The sequence below is a fragment of the Hibiscus syriacus genome, unplaced genomic scaffold (assembly GCF_006381635.1).
Source record: "Hibiscus syriacus cultivar Baekdansim isolate YM2019G1 unplaced genomic scaffold, ASM638163v2 tig00111670_pilon, whole genome shotgun sequence".
In the NCBI taxonomy this organism is placed as follows: Eukaryota; Viridiplantae; Streptophyta; class Magnoliopsida; order Malvales; family Malvaceae; genus Hibiscus; species Hibiscus syriacus.
Window position 1 is genome coordinate 23,993 of NW_024063151.1, and position 13,850 is coordinate 37,842.

Consider the following 13,850-nt stretch of genomic DNA (forward strand, 5'->3'; position numbering starts at 1 on the left):
CAAGTTTCTGACGTTTCGGAATCGAGGTCTCCGCTGTTCAAAATTTTAAACCGAGCTTGGTAATTGTCTCAAAATCCCATTAAATAATCCTTCCTGTGTGTGGGGGAATGTCCACGCGTGGTGGACAACTTTAAAACCCATTGACCTGGTTTGACCCGACCCGACCCGACTCGCTGAACGACCATTAACCGTTGACTTTGACCAAAAGGTCAAATTTTTTTAACCCAGTAAGCTTTTTTGACCTGAGTCCGATTCTGAAGTCTGTTTCGCCTAATTCGAACCCGGTAAGCTATTTTCACTGATTTATCACCCGATTCGATCCGTTTTTCGCAATTAAGCTCCGTTTTTAATGAAATTTCTGTTGATATGTATTCGAAGAATTATTAAAAGTTGTTTTCAAGATCGAGAGCGTTCGAATGGAGTTTAAATGGTCGATCAGTATGGCACAGAAATCGAGGTAATACATTACTACCTCTTTATGTTTTATGGAACATGTTGATAATGAATAAATGCATGGATGTATATGATTGGTCTATTATACCTGTTTGATTATGGATGTATTCGAACCAAATACAATTTAAGTGATAAATTATGAGAATACTTTGATTAGGTAAAATTACAAAAATACCCTTATGTTGTAAAAAGATAAGAATTGACCCTGGAATTTGGATAAGAAGTTTGTAAAGACATATTGATCTGATGAAACTACTGATATGTATAGAAAATACTAGTTTTACTTAGGAAATATGGATAATCGATTTCTAAACCCAAGATGGCTTGTACAAGATACTAGAAGTTTGATAAGAAATAATTTAAAGTTTAGAGATTATCTGGAAAAACGATTAACCCTAGAATCTCTAAATTATAATTATCTTTGTTAAGAGTTTTAATACCGAAATTATGGTTAAGAAATTATGAAATTACCCTTGAGAGGGAAAAGTAGCCCGAATTGACACTGAATGGAAAAGTACTCAAGAAATCATGCCTAAATCGATCAATTACTAGTTTCATAGTTAAGTTCACAAGTTTATACAAAAAATTTCTGATAATCCGTAAATCTCCGAGTTATGAGTAAATACCCGAAGAATAAATTATCGAGGGTGTTCTTTTGTCAGAATTGTTTAAAAAGACTGGAATAGATGATAAATTTGAATTAAATAATAAGATCGGACAGAAGAAAAGAATTGAAAGACCCTAGATCTATAAAATGACCAAAATACCCCTGGAATGGAAATGACCCAAGAATATCACCAAGCTCAAGAATGATTGGATATCCTTAAGCTCTGAAATGAATGAAATAAAATTTAGCACCAAAATGACCAAATTACCCTTATGTCCTAGGCTAAGTAAATGTCTTGGATTAATTAAGGAATCCAAATAAATATGGGTGTTGTACTGCCCTTAAAAGTTATGGAAACAACTTAAGTGAGTCGATCGACCCTAATGATATGTCAGTACCTAAATGGCATAAATATCACTTGAATGCGTGTTCATCTTCTTAAGTTTGAATCGATAATAATTCTGGAAGTACTCATCTCAGCTCAACTCTATATCATATTCGGTACTAAAAAGTGGATATTTGTTAGACAAATCAACCACGGAAACTAAATTGAACTGGACAAAAGTACAATATGTATCAAAATTCAGAAACGTCTGAATTACTCTGGAAAACTCTGAAGTAACCGGGATAAACTTGATTGTTAAATGAACTAAGTAACCTCAATAATTGAGGAGTAAATAAGTGATTGAATGAGTATGGGAATGCTAATAAACTTACATGATGTACTGTTCTTATGGGTCATGAACTACAAATCAAGCAAGTCAGCATTTCATGATATCGTGGAAGTTTGGAAATGAAATAAAGACCATTGGAAGATTTATTCAGGGATGATTCCGAAGATGATCTATGGGCAAGAAATTTTGGTATTAAAGAGTAAATACCCTGGAAGGACAATGAATTGACCAATCGACAAGCATTAGTTCTGGGAGCTGTTCATCTCAAGTTATTCGATAATCCGATCAATCGACATATATTGTAAAAGTCTTGAATCGTCGTTTCTCCCTTATCAGCTCAAATCATTCTGGTCATATCTGAAAACACAAGTAACTCAGATGTAAAGGATTCTAAATAACTGATGATTCCGTCAGTTAATGAACTCTTCCTATATTGATTTTAACTTCCATCATTCTATCGGTATACTAAAGATCTGTATTTCTCTATCCAATAAGATTATCGAATATCTCTGAATAATATCTGGAAACTCTAGTGTGTTCCCTAATCACATGAATATTTTATCTGATTTTCGATTTAAATTCTGTTATGATACCTGACATGGTTTCTGTTCTGATATCTGATCTGGATTATGTTCTGATATCTGACCTGAATTATTTTTTGATTTTTGATATATCCGTTTACGGACTGAAAATATTTTATTTGGGGGTATTGTTGGAGGAAGAATACTTGTAGGCTCCTCGGCTTTGTGCTCGGGCCTTACTTGATGTGATGGTGGGTGTATGGTTCTGGGGAATCTACACATTATGATGTGTTTGGTTGGAAGGATTATTATGGTTTTTGATAAATGTTTTATTTGGGGTATTATTGGAGGAAGTATACTTGCAGGTTCCTCGACTTTATGCTCAGAGCCTTACTCAATGTGACGGTGGGTGTATGGTTATGGGGAACATACACATTATGATGTGTTGGGCTGGAAGGTTTACTATGGTTTTCTGAATTTTAAAAATATGTTTTAAAAGATCTGTATCTTTTCATTGGTTTTCCAGGAACACACTAGATAACCTATCCTGATCCCTTGAACCTAATTATCCTAAATATTTTCCTCTGAACTGAAAACTTACTGTCTGTTACTACCTGAGACATCAGTGGAACCTCAGCTTAGCCTAAAAATCTGTACATGTCTCAACCAATAAGGAAATAAATGTTTATCTATATCTGCATGTTCTTCAGCATCATTTGGTAATTCTGTATTACTGAGCTTTCCAATGCTCACTCTATTACTCACCTTTTCAGGTTAAAAGAACCGTACCAGTGCATCTATCGACATCAATAAAGGAGTTCTTCCGGCGTTGTTTGCAGAGTATAGTACATGTGATTAGGGGGAATGTAGGTTGTATTTTGTTTTATATACAAGTATAAAAATCTATTTTATTTTTGAATATTAGTAAAGTTTAATTTTGTATTTATAAATGATTTTATGAGTTTACATGTTTTAATAAAAGTTAAATTTTTCACTATTTTTACTGTGGGTCGCTAAGGTGGCCCTAATATGACACCTTAGATCAGAGCGGGTCACCCGTATCGGTCTGAGGGGGTTATAATATCCTATGGCACCTGCTTCTACAAGTTGTTACAATAACATTAGGCCAACTCCAACCTGCAAATTCCAAGAAGCCATTTATAAAACGATCAGGCAAGTCATAAAACGAATTAGCATATTTATTCTCATATCACAATAAGTGAATTAACATATCTCTTCCGGAATAATTCAAGGATACTTGCTCCTGTTTGTTGCTCAAGAGTTTCCATATAACCCTACAAGATAATATAAGCACATATCATGAGGAAATAAGTGTTCCAAATTTCCTTGGGAAAACTAAAAGATAAAAAGCTAAAATCTACTCTTATAATTGTAACACCCCAATTTAGGGGATAAATTTTAGGAATTATAAAGTGGTGGATTTAATTGGTATTTTGAAATAAACAGTTGATTAAATTGTAAAATTTCAAAGTTGGTAGATTATTTTAAGAAGTGCAGAACATTCAGTGACTAAACCCATGATTTACCCATTTTTATTTTGGAGAGAATTATAAATCTCTCCCCCGTATGTTCAGCAGAATGTTTTCCCAGTTTTCCTTCTCCAATAACCCTCTTTTCAACTCTGATATACTCACCGTCCAACCTCCGATCGACAAACCAAAACCACCATCGTGTTCGTTGTCGACAAAGGAACAAAACCCCTCAAACCTTTCATCGTGAATCGTCGCCATTCGTCGTGAATTTCAGTCGGAAGTATCATCGGTAATAACTCGATTTCAGTTGGTTTTTGGTCGATTCACGACGATCCGGTCACCTGTTTACGACACCTCCCGCACAATCGTGTTCCTTGCATCGTTCCGAGTCCACCAGTGTCCTCTGTTTCTTCTTCGTCGCTGGCGCGTGCAGGGGTGAGACTTTTCAAAGTTTTTGACGTTTCGAAATCGAGCTCTCCGTCGTTCAAAATTATGAACCGAGCTTTGTAAGTGCCTTAAAATCGCTTAAAATAATTTTTAGGAATTTTTCCAGGAATTTTTCGACACCGGGTTACTGTTCACGCACCGCACGCGCCACCCCTGAGAGTGGGCATCGTCTGGGTGTTAATTTTGTAATTAATTTCTGTTTGGGTGCTATTTGTGTAAAAGTCAGGTGTTAGTTTGGTAAATATTTGTAGAATATGGCTAATGTCGTAATTAATTTCTGTTAGGGTGATATTTTTGTAAAATGGTCGACTGTTGACCGTTGACCACAGTTGACTAAAACTTTGACCAGGCATTAAAACGACCTTTGACTTCGACCGAGTATACCTATCCTGACGTTTTTCGACGTTCCAAATCTGATTTCGCAGTTCGTTTTTTGAAATTCGGACTTGAAGGCCTTGAAATTGCCAGTCAAACCCGTTGACTTTGATTTTGACCAAAAATTCCAAATTTTTGAAAAGTCATATTTTATGCTTTCGACATCTTGAATCCGAATCCGAAGTCCGTTACGCCAAATTCAAACTCGGTAAGCTGTTTTTCACTGATTTATCATCCGATTCGATCCGTTTTTCAAAATCAAGCTCCGTTTTTTATGTAATTTCTATTGATATAGATCCAAAGAAATATTGGAAGATGATTTCAAGTTCGAGACGTTCGATTGGAATTTATATAGTCGTTTAGTATTGTACGGAGATCGAGGTAATACTTTACTATCTCTTTATGCTTATTGGAATATGTTGATATTGGTAATTGCATGAATAAGATAATGTTGGTCACTTTTGTGGAGTTGATTAATTTCTACACTCGATCTGAATACGGTAAAAAGGTTTAGTAAATGATTATGGTTCAGATGACTTTTATAAGAAACTAGGGAATTGTTAGAATTAAAATTACAAGTTATGTGTTTAGTGATAAAGGAATAAGTTTAGATCTGTATCATATAATCTATTTCATCAAAGGTATTTGGATGGGAAATTATAAGAATATTCTGATATGGTAAAATTACGAAAATACCCCTATATTGTAGGATGGCAAGAATTGTCTCTGGAAGTTGGTTAATAACTCTGAAAAGGCATATTGATCTGATAAATTTACTGATGTGCATAAGAAATGTTAGTTTTGCTTAGAAAATGCGGATAACCGATTTTTAAACCCAATAAGGTTTATGCAAAATACTAGAAGTCTGTTAAGGAATCATTTCGAGATCAAAGAATGTTCGGGAAAACAATTAACGATTGGATCTCTAAAGTATAATTATTTACGTTAAGAGTTAATACCAAAATTATCTCGTTAAGAAATTACGAAAATCCCCATGAGAGGTAAAAATAGTGCAAGTTGACTCTGAATGAGAAAGTAACATGAGAATTTGTTCTTAAACCGATAAATTACCATTTTTCATATGGTTGAGATCCTACTTTTGTATGGAAAATTCCTAATAATTCGTTAGTAATGTCTGAAAAGACTTTTAACCTGGAAATCTCCGAGTTATGAGTAAATAACTGAAGAATAAGTTATCGAGGGTGCTATTTTGTCAGAATTGTTTGAAAGGACTGGAAAAGATGATACATTTGAATTAAATGATAAGATCAGATGGAAAGAAATGATTGAAATACACTGGATCTGTAAAATAACCAAAGTACCCTTGTAATGGAATGACTCTAATAAATACTGGGATTTCTCTAGTGTGTTTCTTTTTTTTTTAATAAATTATTTTGTTGTTTTAACATGAGGTACACTGAAATCTATGGTTATTGTTTTATGAATGCACCGACTTAATGGTGATGGCTTATGGATTTATATCACAATATAAATTGTATCTTGGAGATACAGATTTGTAAAGTACAACTCTGATCAAGTTGAAAATTTTTTATGGACCTAATGTGACTCTTAGGTAGGCTCTGCTGCCCTGAGATCATTATCGGGTAGGGGCCGTAGCCCTAAGATGTGTTCTTAGGTAGGCCCCATGGCCCCAAAATTTCTTGGGTATGCTCTCAGGCCCTAAGATGTTCCCTTAAGATAACTCTTTGTAAGATGGTTTTAAAATACGAGTTTAAAAAGCTCCACTACAATATGGTTTATGGGATTTTACTGATCTATCATTTGATTAGTGTACCTATTATGATTTTATCGTACTGATGGAACACACTAGATATCTTATTTGACCTCATGAAAACGTGACTGTAAGAAAGGTTTCTTATGAACTGTGATTTCATGGCTTCAACTTGATGAACTACTGATGGAACCCCAGATTATTTCGAAACGGGTATACGTCTGATTCAATAAGGAAATTATATGGCTTTCCATTTATCTGCATGACATTTAGCATCATCTGGTAGTTCTGTATTACTGAGCTTTCTGAATCTCACTCTATTACTCACCATTGCAGGTTAAAAGAATTGTACCAGTATCACTATCAACATCAGTAAGGGAGCTCTTCCGGCGTTGTTTGCAGAGTATGGTACATGTGATTAGGGGGCATGTAGATTGTATTTTGTTTTTATATCAGAGTCTGATAAACTTGTTTTATTTCTGACAAATAATAAATCATTTTATGATTTTACATGTTTTAAGAAAAGTTTTAAATTTTTCGCTATTTGTAAGGTGGGTCGCTTCGGTGGCCCTAATGTGATACTCCAGGTCAGATCGGGCTATCCGCATCGGTCTTAGGGGGTTACATTTAGTGGTATCAGAGCTATGGTTTGAGTTAAAATTTTCAAGTTATACCGGTCGGTCGAATTTCAAAATGATGTCTAATCAGTACATGCCCCTAGACTACAATCGTACCTCTCTGAACCGGAACTCCAGGGTTGAGTCCCTATCTGTAACGAGTAAACCGAAGTTTCTATCCGTTAAGGCTATACTTGTACAAAATGGAATATCAGTAACATCTGTATAAACACTGTGAAGTACCTCACGAGCCATGTGGGAGTTATTTATCTGAAAAATTCTGACTTGACTTCGGAAATGTAATTGGGCTATGCTACTGCTCTATGAGTCTATTCTCATGACAAAGACTGAATTGATTACTCGAGGAAATTTTTGTTCGGATTCTTTTATTGAAATGAGGAAAAGTTATGATAAGAATGTATGCTCAGCTGGTTAAGGATTAGTGGAGGATCCGTACTTTTGTAAAAGCTACTTAAAGATATGAGAGAACTGATGGAAGTTTCATTTATGCAATTATGTGCATGAATGAATTTCAAGGACGAAATTCTATTAAGGAGGGGAGAATTGTAACACCCCAATTTAGGGGCTAAATTTTAGGAATTATAAAGTGGTGAATTTAATTGGTATTTTGAAAGAAACAGTAGATTAAATTGTAAAATTTCAAAGTTAGTAGATCATTTTAAGAAGTGCAGAAAATTCAGTGACTAAACTCATGATTTACCCATTTTTATTTTGGAGAGAATTATAAATCTCTCCCCCGTATGTTCTTCAGCAGAATGTTTTCCCAGTTTTCCTTCTCCAACAACCCTCCTTTCAACTCCAATCTACTCGCCGTCTGACCTCCGATCGACGAATCGAAACCACCATCATGTTCTTTGTCGACCGAGGAACAAAGCCCCTCAAACATTTCGTCGTGAATCGTCGCCTTTCTTCGTGAATTTTAGTCGGAAGGATCATCGGTAATAACTCAATTTCAGTTGGTTTTTCGTCAATTCACGACGATCCGGTCATCCATTTACGACACCTCCCGCACCATCGTGTTCCTTGCATCGTTCCAAGTCCACCGGTGTCCTCTGTTTCTCTATCATCGTCGGTGCGAGGGGGGGTGAGACCGTCAAAGTTTCTGACGTTTCGAAATCGAGCTCTCCGCCGTTCAAAATTTTGAACCGAGTTTTTTAAGTGCCTTAAAATCGCTTAAAATAATTTTTAGGAATTTTCGACACCGGGTTACTGTTCACGCACCACCTTGAGAGTGGGCATCGTCTGGTTGTTAATTTTGTAATTAATTTCTGTTTGGGTGCTATTTGTGTAAAATTTGGGTGTTAGTTTGGTAAATTTTTTCAGATTGTGGCTAATTTAGTAATTAATTTATGTTAGGGTGATATTGGTGTAAAATAATCGACTGTTGACCGTTGACCACAGATGACCAGAACTTTGATCGGCTTTGACCGGGCATTAAACGACCTTTGACTTCGACTGAGTATACCTATCCTGACGATTTTCGACGTTCCAAATCTCCGTAGTTCGTTTTTTGAAATTCAGACTCGAAGGCCTTGAAATTGCCATTCAAACCCGTTGACTTTGATTTTGACTGAAAATTCCAAAATTTTGAAAAGTCATATTTTATGCTTTCGACGTCTTGAATCCGAATCCGAAGTCCGTTATGACAAATTCAAACTCGGTAAGCTATTTTTCACTGATTTATCATCCGATTTGATCCGTTTTTAAGAATTAATCTCCGTTTTTATGTAATTTATATTGATATAGATCCGAGGAAATATTGGAAGATGATTTCAAGATCGAGATGTTTGAATGAAATTGATATGGTCGATCAGTATTGCACGAAAATCGAGGTAATACTTTACTACCTCTTTATGCTTATTGGAATATATTGATATTGGTAAATGCATTAATAAGATAATGTTGGTCACTTTTGTGGAGTTGATTAATTTCTACACTCAATCTGAAACCGGTAAAAAGGTTTAGTAACTGATTATGGTTCATATGACTTTTATAAGAAACTGGGTAATTGTTAGAATTAAAATTACAAGTTTTGTGTTTAGTGATAAAGGAATCAATTTAGATCTGTATCATATAATCTATTTCATGAAAGGTATTTGGATGGGAAATTATAAGAATATTCTGATAGGGTAAAATTACGAAAATGCCCTTATGTTGTAGGATGACAAGAATTGTCTCTGGAAGTTGGTTAATAACTCTTAAAAGGCATATTGATCTGATAAATTTACTGATGTTCATAAGAAATGTTAGTTTTTCTTTGGAAATGCAGATAATCGGGTTTTAAACCCAATAAGGTTTATGCAAAATACTAGAAGTCTGTTAAGGAATCATTTCGAGATCAAAGAATGTTCAGGAAAACAATTAACGATTGGATCTCTAAAGTATAATTATTTACGTTAAGAGTTAATACCGAAATTATCTGGTTAAGAAATTATGAAAATGCCCTTGAGAGGTAAAAATAGTCCAAGTTGACTCTAAATGAGAAAGTAACATGAGAATTTTTTCTTAAACCGATAAATTACCATTTTTCATCTGGTTGAGATCCTACTTTTGTATGGAAAATTCCTAATAATTCGTTAGTAATGTCTGAAAAGACTTTTAACCTAGAAATCTCTGAGTTATGAGTAAATACCTGAATAATAAATTATCGAGGGTGTTATTTTGTCAGAATTGTTTGAAATGACTGGAAAAGATGATACGTTTGAATTAAATGATAAGATCAGATGGAATGAAATGATTGAAATACATTGGATCTGTAAAATAACCAAAGTACCCTTGTAATGGAATTGCTCAAGAATATCTCCAAGTTCAAAAATGAATAGATATCCTCAAGCTTTGAAATGAATGGAAAAACATTAAGCACTAAAATGACCAAAATGCCCTTATGGTTTATACTAAGTAAACCTCTTGGATTAATTAAGAAATTCAAATAAACATGGATGTTGTACTGCTCTCTAATGTTATGAAACACAATTTAAGCCAACCAAACAATGCTAGTGCTCTATTAGTACTTGAATGGCATAAATACCACTTGAATTATAGTTCGTCTCCTCAAGTTTGGATTGATAATATTATGGAAGTAATCCGCTCAGCTAAACGCTATAGCGCATTCGATCTATTAAGTGGATATTCGTGAGATAAATCAATCACGAATACAAAATGATTTTAGTATATGACCAAAGTGAACTGACGGAAGTACAACATGTATCCGAACTCAAAGTGTATGAATTACTCTGGAAAACTCTGAAGTATCGTGATAGCATTAATTTGTTATATGAACTAGGAACCTTAATGATGGAGAATTTAGTAAGTAATTAGATGAGTCTGGAAATACAATAAACTTGTATGATGTATAATCCCTATGGTTATGAACTAAGAATGAAATATGTCATCAAATCTTGATATTGTAGTAATGTGGAAAGAAAATAAAGATTATAAGGATGCTTGTTCGAATCTTTAAGGTATATTTAGCAATGATTCTGAAGATGACTTATGGACAAGAATTGTTGGTATTATAGAGTGAATACCAGGAAGGGCAATGAATTGATCAGTCGACAGGCATCAGTTCTAAGAGTTGTTCAGCTCAAATTGTTCGATAATCCGATTGATTGTCATGGATGGTAATTGCCCTGAATATTCGTTTCTTATTTTTCGACTCAAATCACTCCGGTTATTCCTGATACACCTGAATCATAGTGGGATTCTAAAGTATCGTTTTAAATGTATGATTTGAAAGACTAGTAATTGACTCCTTTTCAATAGGACTTCATTCCTGGGATCTGATAAAAAGACATCAATTTCGTGTTATCTATGCTGATAACTGCAAAATGCCTCTGATAAGTACTGGGATTTCTCTAGTGTGTTTTAACATGAGGTACACTGAAATCTATGGTTATTGTTTTATGAATGCACCGACTTAATGGTGATGGCTTATGGATTTGTATCATGGTATAAATTTTATCTTGGAGATACAGATTTGTAAAGTACAGCTTTGATCAAGCTGGAAAATTTTTATGGACCTAATGTGACTCTTAGGTAGGCTCTGCGGCCCTGAGATCATTATCGGGTAGGCACCGCGACCCTAAGATGTGTTCTTAGGTAGGCCCTATGGCCCCGAACTTTCTTGGGTATGCTCTCAGGCCCTAAGATGTTCCCTTAGGATAACTCTTTGTAAGATGGTTTTAAAATACGAGTTTAAAAAGCTCCACTACAGTATGGTTTATGGGAATTTACTGAACTATCATTTGATTAGTGTACCTATTATTATTTTATCGTACTGATGGAACATACTAGACATCTTATTCGACCTCATGAAAACGTGACTGTAAGAAAGGTTTCTTATGAACTGTGATTTCATGGCTTCAACTTGATGAACTACTGATGGAACCCCAGATTATTTCGCAACGGGTATACGACTGATTCAATAAGGAAATTATATGACTTTCCATTTATCTGCATGTCATGTAGCATCATCTAGTAGTTCTGTATTACTGAGCTTTCGAAGCTCACTCTATTACTCACCATTGCAGGTTAAAAGAATTATACTAGTATCACTATCACATCAGTAAGGGAGCTCTTTCGGCGTTGTTTGCAGAGTATGATACATGTGATTAGGGGGCATGTAGATTGTATTTTGTTTTTATCAGAGTCTGATAAACTTGTTTTATTTCTGACAATAATAAAATAATAATTATTTGTACGGTGGGGGTCGCTCCGGTGGCCCTAATATGACACTCCAGGTCCGATCGGGCTATCCACATCGGTCTGAGGGGTTACAATATAGCTACTTCTTCAGAATATTTGAGTCTTCCCTAAGACACTTCAAGGAAGCTTCAAACTCTTTTCTCGACCATATTTTACCTGCAGAAAGCTTCACATCTGCTTACACTGTGTCAACTCATAAGTAAAGAATCAAGTGCATAATTTCTCTTATATTTTTCTCTAACATGTTACGGACTTAAAAAGATTAGAATAGTATGAAGTTAGCTTACCAGCCATCTAGGGACTCTGGAATGAAAAACAAGCCTATTATATGTACTACACACGGGATTGCACCCTGAAGAACAGAAAAGATAAACACCATACTTAACTAACTATCTTTGCTTTATCTAAATATTAATCACTTTTAAATTTCACATAAGTTGTGTTCTCTTGTTAAATGTGATTATTTCATATATCTACTATATCTCTCTCTCCATGTTTGTGGTTATTTTTAGTGGTATGCATGGTTTACATTTGCTGTAAGTTATTCAAGTATTAAGTTAATCTCAGCATTTTTTTTAATGTTTTCATCTTCACAATAATCTCATAGCATATTTGGAGAATACTTCATTGTTTATGTCTCATATGTGACGGCGAAACATATATAGTGACCAGAAGAAGTTAGAAGTAGTGATTGGTGGTTAAAAGTTGAATGTGGTCCATTTAAATTAGATTGCCTCTTTTTGATGGTTTTTATGGTGCATGCTTCTTTGTGTGAAAAATACGAGATGTTCAGACACGAGGTTTGAAATTTGTTCTACATAAAGTCTATTCATCTTCATTCTGAAACTGTTTATCAATCTTGTAGATATTACTTCAATGTAGCAGATTCAATATTGCGTCAGCATGTGGAGAAGGGAAATGAAGATGGATTGTTTATTAGTTGTGTGGCTTCAGCAGCAAATCTTTGGGCCCTGATCATGGATGCGGGAACATGATTCTCTTCCCAGGTTTATGAATTGTCAACAGTCTTTCTGCACAAGGTTATCATTCTAAAAACAATAATTCCTCTTATTTTACCTGTCGGTGTACATGCATTTTGACCGACTTTAATATCAATTTTGATTTCAGGATTGGATTATGGAGCCAGTGGAAAGAACTACTATATTACTTCATAGTTGGAGCAAATAACGGGAGTTCCTTGGTTGTTATGTCGAAGGTTGGTAATTTCCTAATATACATATATACCTATGCCATCGAGTTTTCTGAGAATAGTATTGCATGATTGAATTCATATTTATAATATTACAATTAGCTTGGAGGGTCAAGACACTTTCAGTTTAGGTGCATATCTCTGGACCTGCTGCCAAGATGCTGCAGGCATGTACATTTATAGCATCATGAGATAAATCATAGTTATTCAAGGGTGGATCCCTGGACCTGTTTGCGTTCTGTCTAGAGATATGCATTGTTAAGAACTTGTGTGGAGAAAAGAAAGTGTTGAATTGAGGCTTGTTTTCTGTAATTAACCTTTAGCAAGAAAATTCACAGAGCATCAAGTTTGCGACCTTCATGTCTCAGATTCTATCTACAACATATACTTATACTAATCACCTAATTATGGAGTTGTTGCCATAATTTGTCTTTGTAGGAACCCCTTACACTCAACAGTCGAACAAAGTAAGTGAATATTTTCCCTTCAAATGGATAAATAAGTGGAAAGAGGGCTTCCATGTAACATCGATGACAATTTCCGGGAACCGGTGGGGCGTGGTTATGTCGAGGAATGTTGGATTCTCCGATCAGGTATTTCTTTCTTTTGCTCTTCATGTACTTCTGTTTTTCCACTGCTCTCCATTCCCAAAAGTAACTAGCTGTTTTATAACTTCATTTTATGTTTGTTAAGATCCAGGTTGTGGAACTTGATCTTTTGTATCCAAGCGAAGGAATCATCGGCAGTGGGAGAGTGGTTACCGAATAACATCAATGGCTTCAACTGTAGATCAAGCTGCCTTCACTAAGTGTTCCAAAACGAAAAAACGATGGACGAAACCCAGGAAACTATTCGCACATCTGCCTTTCCTAGCACCCATGTAAAGGTGTGTATAAGCTGATTTTTGTCCCTTCGATATTTTTAAACACCCGTGGCAATGCTGGTTAGCTTCTTTAAGCATTAGCAATGGTGCTAACCACTAAGTGTTGCTCGATC

The 13,850-nt window shown here is 35.1% G+C and overlaps 1 long non-coding RNA gene across 1 annotated transcript; it reads left to right on the forward strand.

Moving 5' to 3' along the window:
* The first annotated feature begins 256 nt into the window (after positions 1-256).
* Positions 257-6,658, forward strand: LOC120167149. Its single transcript, XR_005520008.1, has 3 exons — positions 257-284; positions 379-457; positions 6,639-6,658. It is a non-coding gene; the product is annotated as an uncharacterized LOC120167149 (long non-coding RNA).
* Positions 6,659-13,850: the final 7,192 nt, after the last annotated feature.